Source organism: Rhipicephalus sanguineus, chromosome 5, assembly GCF_013339695.2.
Source record: "Rhipicephalus sanguineus isolate Rsan-2018 chromosome 5, BIME_Rsan_1.4, whole genome shotgun sequence".
NCBI classification, from domain to species: Eukaryota; Metazoa; Arthropoda; class Arachnida; order Ixodida; family Ixodidae; genus Rhipicephalus; species Rhipicephalus sanguineus.
Window position 1 is genome coordinate 87,992,047 of NC_051180.1, and position 7,907 is coordinate 87,999,953.

The 7,907-nt window shown below is 46.2% G+C and overlaps 2 protein-coding genes across 2 annotated transcripts in view; one reads left to right on the forward strand and one right to left on the reverse strand.

The window, feature by feature from the left end:
• The window catches only part of LOC119394807 (trans-1,2-dihydrobenzene-1,2-diol dehydrogenase), a 175,160-nt gene that overhangs the window by 35,789 nt on the left and 131,464 nt on the right, over nucleotides 1-7,907 (forward strand). The gene's annotated exons all lie outside the window — the stretch shown is intronic.
• Nucleotides 7,628-7,907, reverse strand: part of LOC119392902 (disintegrin and metalloproteinase domain-containing protein 10-like) — a 27,875-nt gene continuing 27,595 nt past the window's right edge. Inside the window, exon 4 of the mRNA XM_049415579.1 lies at nucleotides 7,628-7,732. The gene's annotated coding sequence lies outside the window, so the exon portion shown is untranslated. The remainder of the gene's footprint in view (nucleotides 7,733-7,907) is intronic.

A 7,907-nucleotide genomic window follows, 5' to 3' on the forward strand; every position in this document is an offset into this window, starting at 1 on the left:
GTGCTGCGTGTGTCGCGCAGGCCTAGCGATCTCTTTATCAGAACAGCGGACTCGCACATCAGAGAGTACACTCAATGACGTGCTGCTTCTGAGATCGTGCTCACTGCCTTGACACAAAGCATTGAGCCCACTAAAAAATTCGTATTTGTCTTTTGAGAAAATGAATATTAGGGGCGTAGCTCCTCTTAGTCCAACCTTGTCACGTCTCCGTTGTACGGCGTATCTCCCGGCAGCCGGCAGTAAACGGCAGTATCTGTCCGGTGGTGGTGGTGGTGTGCGGGGTGACCACCCTTACTGCGCATGCGCATACCCTCTCCACACACCTCCTCTCCACTCCTCCTCACCATTCCCCATGTCCTCTACCCCTCTCCCCTTTCCATCTCTACTCACCCTCTCACCTTCCCCTTTCCCCTCCCCTCTCCCATACCCCTCTCCTCTACCACTCTCCCATACCCCTCTCCACTCCCCCTTTCCACTCTTCCTCTGAAACGCGGGCTAGACATGCCGAAATTCTCTCCTGCGCAACGCCGCGATGAGCTCGAGCGCATGCGCGTCCCCTCCCCTTCTCTCTCCACTCCTACGCTGCCCCCCTCTCGCCCGCCTGTCGACCGCGTTCCCCGCTCGCCCTGTAAGAATTAAAGGGCCCCTCACCAGGACACATAGCAAATTTTAGTTAGGCGCTGGAAGTTGTTGTGTGCCGAAGGAGGAGCAGCATGCCGCAAGAATTTTTCAAATCGCTCCATTAGGAACTGAGAAAAACAATAATTTGTAGCGGCGCGAAACCATGATGCAGGAGGCGAGTTTCAAACCCTTGCCACTCGCCCCGTGTAGCCTTAGCAAGCCAAATCCCTTCCCTGCCCTCTTCACTTGACACATACGCATGAACACGTCATGCGCATGCATGGTCACGTGCGCATGACGTGCCCGAGACAGCCCCAGCACGCGAGCGGCGTTGCACGGCCGCTGCCTTTTTTTTTATGCAGCGGCCGTGGGCGTTTTGTCGGCGTTCTCTGTGGTGTACTGCCTATTTCTGCGGAACGGGCATGAAAGTTGAGACATTTGTACGGGCACGAGAGTGGCGGTATCATGAGCCAGTGCCGCATTAACGTTTACTTGGACGCGGTAGAATAAATGAGCATAATGAGTGCTCGAACGCGCCGGAACATTACTTTCGTTTCCAGGGCTGGCGTCTGCTCGATGCGCTAACCGCGGGGACACGAACGCATAGGAAAGGGAGACACATTAGCCCCGCATCTCGCTGCAATTCACGAAAAAAAAAAAAAATGAAAGAGACGCACACATTCCCTTTGTGTGTCTCATTATTTCTCACAACTTTTATTAATCTATCCAAGCAACAAATTACAAAAACTACACATGTCGTGTCAAATAATTGTCGCAGTGTCACGTGCTACTGTTGGCGACGTCAGAGCACAGTCGTCTACGTAGAGGAGCGACGTCACAGCACTACCATCTACGTAGGGCCATTTTCTCATGTACGTCATCCCCTCATTCTCTAAAGCACGCGCCCGCGAGGAAGGGCAAGCAGCGTTCACCTTGAAATTTGACCCATTTCCGTGGCGCGTAGCGTTGCAAATTTTGGCTGACGTGATCGTGAACACCCAGTGTATGCATTGCGCTCGTTAGCTCAAAATTGTCAAACCTGGTGAGGGGCCCTTTAACGGCCAGGCTAGATGGAAGATACGACGCGCGTAGCGTCCCTCTTCGCGTTCCACGACGCGAGGTCGGTAGCATGCCCAACGAACGCCAACGGAACGCGATCGTGCAAGTGCTCCGGCTTCGCATCGCCTCATGGTCCTCCTACGGTCCCCCCCCCCCCCCCTATCTTGCCTCGCGGCGCAGCGGCGCCGACGCAGGCAGCGTCGCGGCAGCGTCTTGATTGAAAAAACCGACCGCTCGCGCTGCACAACCGTTCACTGACCACCCCGTATATATAGGGACTGGATTTTGACCTCCAAGGTAGTGCGTGTGTGCGATTTCTCCTGTGCGAGATTAAACAATGAAAATTCACAGCGTACATGTAAAATTAAAGTGAGCTGCAAGTCGTCATAACTCTCATCGAACCTTTAGTATAAACGCGCCCGATCTCACGTCGGTGATGATGTACTGGGCAGAATTCTATGAAGATTCACGGTTTACCGATGAACCTCCGCAGCTTCGCCCACTCATCATAATTCACTCCGTGGATATGCTGTGATTTTTATGACTTTGAAATCAATACTGGTTTGTGCTAGTTGGTAGAAATTCGTGGTACAGTTACTTCCGCTCCTCTGAAGAACGTATTTTACCCTTGTCCCACTTTCCTAAGAGCAGGGCAAGTAACTACATCACAAATCCAATGTTCGTTATGATTACCTTAACTTCAAATTTTTCCATAAAAAAACCGTTATGAACCGTTACGGAACATTTTTTTTTTCGTTCCGGAACAGAAACGGAACGGAACTTTTTGCAGTGGAACGAAACTAAAACCGAAACGAAAAACATTTCGTTCCGACACCCTGCTTGCAAGCATTGCAAGGCAGTCTCAGCTACAATATGCAAGTAATTACTGTAAATTGATGAATAATGAAGTGCTCTTCAAAATAATGAGTTTGCAAGTTAGCAAGAGACATTGAAAAAACAGTTAACAGGATAAGCAGGTCCTCGTTTAGCCTATAACTTCCATGCTGAAGTATTCTTTCCAGACTTCGTGAAGTTTCGTGTTATAAAGAATTCACTAATGACTGTGTATTGAGCTTGTCACGGAGGCTGCAGCCAATCGCCCCTGACACGACGGCGAGACTGACGATGTCCAAGATGTTTACACTGAAGTCATATTTTCAGCTTACATAGAGACTAGCACCTGATTTCCACCTTCTGATATATAGTAAAAGAGACGCCATGCGCTGTAGCCCAGAGCACAATATATTTGTTTAGTTTCACAACAGCCTCGCCTAGATTTGTGTTTTCAGCGTCACTAAAGCGGTGGGTCTCACAATCTTTTCGGTGCTTTTAGTATACTTGGTTGTTACATCTGTATTATGGCGATAGCAATCATATGGACACTCTCGGTCGGATTATTGCGTCGCCGTCATGTTCTGTATAAAGTCCAAATCGATAAAACCAAAACGCGCGCAGTAAGTTCTACGCGCGAGTAAAGGCTTGCGAACGCTGGCGCCGAACGTAGCTGAAGCAGAGATGAAACGAGCCGGCCATCTCTGTCGCACGAAGGGCGCATGCGATAACATCGCTCCGCGTGCGAAGCCTGCCTTCGATGGCTCCTCAAGCAGTGTGGAAACGCCCCGCCCGTCTTTCGCCGTGTGATAGAGCATGAAGGAGCACCGGTAGTGGAGGGGGGAGGGGGAGTCTGCGTGACTTGAGCGGTAACTTCGAACTTTGATCAAAAGGCTGCGGTCGCGCGCGGTATGTCGACAGACATCAGTAGACGGTTAGTATACCCTTGCAAATGTTGTGCTGTCACCGTTTACTTCGCGTTGAGACGGCAGACAGCACGAAATACCGCTTCGCTCCATAAAGCGGCCATGTTCCCTTACACCAGCGTTTTGTAGAGTTACGTGAGATCGAATACAATAAAGTTCGCTGCTAGGCTTACTTCGTGTAATATTCCAATTTGTTGCTATTGCATTCATTGCTTCGCCCTTGAGGCGAAATTGACTTGTTTTTCCATACGTGATCTGTGGAACATCCAATTCATTACAAATACTAATTTTAAAAAACACTTCAATTTACTCGTGTGCGAGTGAAAACGGTTCAGTATTCTATGTCCGTGAATATCCAGAACGGCTTCAACATTTAGACTGCTGTATAGGAAAACATTCTGAAACCATTGTGAGGCATAGACGGCGCAATATTGGCTCTCTGGAAACTATGAACTATTCGTGAAACAAGAAAAGCCGATACTGTCTTATTGTTGCGTGTGCTACCAATAACCTAAACAATCCAAGCTGCTCAATATAATTACCTTATTGACAGGCTCCCCTCAAAAGATTTAGTTCCTAGCACAGGTGAGCCTAGTGATAGCGACAACATCTGGTTGTCAAAAAGAGAAATGTGACGTTTAGTGGCTCTGAAATTTGACCAGTGTCATGACGACATGGCGTGTAAATGAGCACTCCGGATTATAAGTTCAGGCTCAAAAATCCTTCAGTGAAATCGGAGATTATCGCTGTTATTGAAACCATTCGTTCTCTGTTTTCACCGGTTATCAGTTAGCCTTCCGGTAATCATTGATAAAGTGGCTGAAATTACATGCAAAGTACGCGTTTTCTACTTCGCGTCGGTAAAATTTGACGCATCTGAGTTCACTGAATTGAAATAAAACACGACAGCCCTATAAGCAGCCACTACTATTTTCCTCATTTTCCTGTCTCGCTTTCCGACTGCAGAAGTTCTCACATAGGTGCTGGAACGTGCATGACGCAGTCCATCACCGGCCGGGTGAAATATACATATTTGATATATGCCGCGATCATTGAACAGCCAAAACCTAATCTCAAAGGCATATAATAATATATTTCTCATGTTCACAGGTCTTGTTTTGCCGATGAACCCCGTCTATTCGCTTCTGACAGAAGAAGGAAAGGCCGAGTTGGAGAACTTCGCCAAGGAGCTCATGACACAAGGACATTGCTCGAACTATTCACGCACAGGGACACTTCGGAAGCTGAAATTCATTTTTCACGGATATAAACCGTAGTGCTTAGCGCTGCAGTTCACAAGCTATAGGACTCGTAGAGCTTGTACATACACCCACTTCAAGACCTCCAAGACCAAACGAATATGCCTATCAAATGTTTCGGCGTATGGAGTGTTACAACACGAAGCTCAATTTTGCTGCCCCAAAACAATTTGTCCTTGTGTCTGCTTTGTTATTAAGCCACAGAAAATAAATGCAAATTGCCTAAAAGCAATGAACTTTCGGTTCCATTTCGCGCACAATGCATATCAATACTATTCCTCGCAGATGGCCGTACAAGCACGCACACCTCAACAACCTATTAAACTGGTGTAGTTACAGTGGTTCTAAACTGATCCTTCTCAAGCAACACCCCCTATGTTTAGCGCTAGTCTCAAAATTCATTCTTACACAGTTGTAGTCATGTATATTAGAGTAATGATGTGTTCACTACAAGATAGTGGTGTTTGACGTGGCACGTAGCTCTGCCGACGTGTATGTACCAAGGAGGTTTGTACCCCTGATTACCGAAATGTTACCAAGTTTTTGTTTTTGTACATAGTCTAAATAAACTTTTTCTAAACAGTTACCATTTCTATTCCAGCAGTCAACAGAAGCTCATTTCTCCCAGTATCATACCAGATTTTTCACACACCGCACAGAAACCAAATTATGTAAATTCGAGGAAAGTTGTATTCCGCAAGAATATTGCTCAAAGAGGGGCGTTAATTTACCGCGTCAAACTTAGTTAACTTACTACTACTATATTCACAGCCATCATTTTCGCTGCCTGTGGTAATGCAGAAACCCCTATTCGACTCATTAATTATGAGCAAGAAATGTACAGAGCGTAATTCTTTCTTCCGTTTCTTCATGCAGCTTTCTTTCCCAGTTTTATAAACCTTCAATTATCATTAAACGGGGGTTTGCTCATAAGCAACCATATTTTTTAGCCTATTCCCTCAGGTACGACACGTCTTGAAACTGTTGCGAAAGTCCTTCAGAGTGACTTGAAGTATATACTCCGAAAAAAAAAAGAGCAAGCAAGCATAGGCCGTTTCTGAAGGATTAAATCATTAAGAGGTTTGTAATTAACTGCATAATTAGTATAAATTGATAATTGTATCTTGATCCGTCCGACTCGCGGCCGATTCCCCTGAGTTGCTAGGTACCAGTCACCCATGCATCATCGTCATCATACTTATCATCATCATTTCAGCAACTATTGCATGGTCACTGAAAACACCTTGTAGCTGCTCAGCGACCCTCCCTGTCGTACGACGGCAGATTTGGTGAATCCGTTCTACGGAATACCGCGAGGAGGAGGAATGGTTATCGAAGAGAAAAATTGGCCGCGTATCTGCGTGCTTCGCTGCAAATGTCGTCCAAAGACGATAGAAGAGGCGCTGCGTGAGATATGGACGCCATCTGGCAATACGTCGGGAAACATGAGTGCTGTGTTGCGGGATGGTAGTCCCGGCGCAGCAGCAGGCGAAGAACGGCGGTGACCAACGCGACTGGCGGGGACGCCAGCCAGCCCGAACACCCGGTTTGGCGCAAAGCGCTGAAGCAGAAGAAACGTCCGCACTCAACGAGTGCTCTCCACACACTCTTTTATTTACACGTCGCTTGGGGAAAACAGGAATGCCAGAGCGGCGCCCCACGGCATTCGTACAGTGCAATACAGAACCGAAACCGAAACACAACAATGAGCTCGTGCAGAGGGCCCAGAGGAAGGCAAGTTTCAGCGCAGTCGCATTTTCAGCGCAGCTTAAGAAACTAAGGTCTTTAGAATTACGTATGTATGCATTTTCTATTAAAGGAACACACCACCTAATACTTACCTAGTGATGTTGCGCCTCAGATATGCGTAATGTTTGCTTTTTCATCGACAATGTACACAAGTATGAACCTAGTCAGCCGTTCAAGATGGCTGGCCCTTGGGCAAGTGGTTCAACTTTGGCCGAGTGGCTGAATCGAGGGACGTGCCGACAAACAGAAAGACAGACAGACAGACCAAAATTTCTCCGTTTAAGTATCCCAAGAAAGACTATCGTCTTTAAAATTGCTATTCATTCGTTCATCGCTCGCAACTACAAGGATAATAATATCTGGGGTTTAACGTCCCAAAACCACGATATGATTATGAGAGACGCCGTAGTGGAGGGCTCCGGAAATTTCGACCACCTGGGGTTCTTTAACGTGCTCGCAGCTACAAGGAAACTGCCAATGATTTCTAAGAAAGAAGGCTTCCTAAGTGACGAAAAAATTGCCCTGGTTTGTGGTTCTAATCCAGTACCAACACCTTCCCGGAGTGGTCGCTCTGCCGACTACTTCAGTTTTAAATAAGATCCTCATGTCGTATGGCGACTTCTTTAATAGGACTTCACGCTCACTGCAATATTTTTAATCACTAAGACACTGATTCTTGAAATGCATTTTAAGTAACTTTAGGCAGGGCTATGTCAACGAAAATATTACAATTATGCCAAGAAAGGCAAGGAGTTATAGGTCCAAGTCATTTGTTCTCGTGCCGGCGTATCCACGAAATTGCTCTTCCTTTATGTCTCTAGCTATTATGTGTTTATCAGTTTTATTCTCATGTGTAAAATCTGACGCTACAAGTTGGTTCACAGTGCAAGCGCTTAAAGTTCTAAAATTAAGATTTTGCTAAGTGACTACGTAAGTAAAATGGCGTGCTTCTTCAAAAAGAAGACTTAGTAATGTTTCTTTAAATATCGGCGAGTTGGAACATGATGACCACATTGGTCAGCACTCTACAAATATTTTAGTATCCGGTGAAAACCAATAAACCTCTAACTCTGACGCACAGTATTTTCTTCAGGCGTAGATGCTGTCGGGCCGAGCTCACAAGACACTAACTGCTGTAAGAACCTGCTATAACTGCTACATGTTAAACTGTGTAAACTGCTATAAAATAACGTCATTTCGTTTAATGGTACGTTTTAAAGTAATTTCAGAGCGAAAATGTTTCGAAGAGTTGCTTCCGCTGGATCCGCCGGTTTAAACAGCCGGAACCTGAAAAAAGAAAACGCAAGGAAATGTTTTACGAGCGACTATCACTGTTCTATATCTTCCTAACTGTACCTTTCAAAATCTCTTACACGGCACTGTTGCCTTCGTAAAAATCTAAAACATCGCCAACGACAAAGAGCTCAAGAAACAAAAAGGAGGGTGGGGGAGATTTGATTAG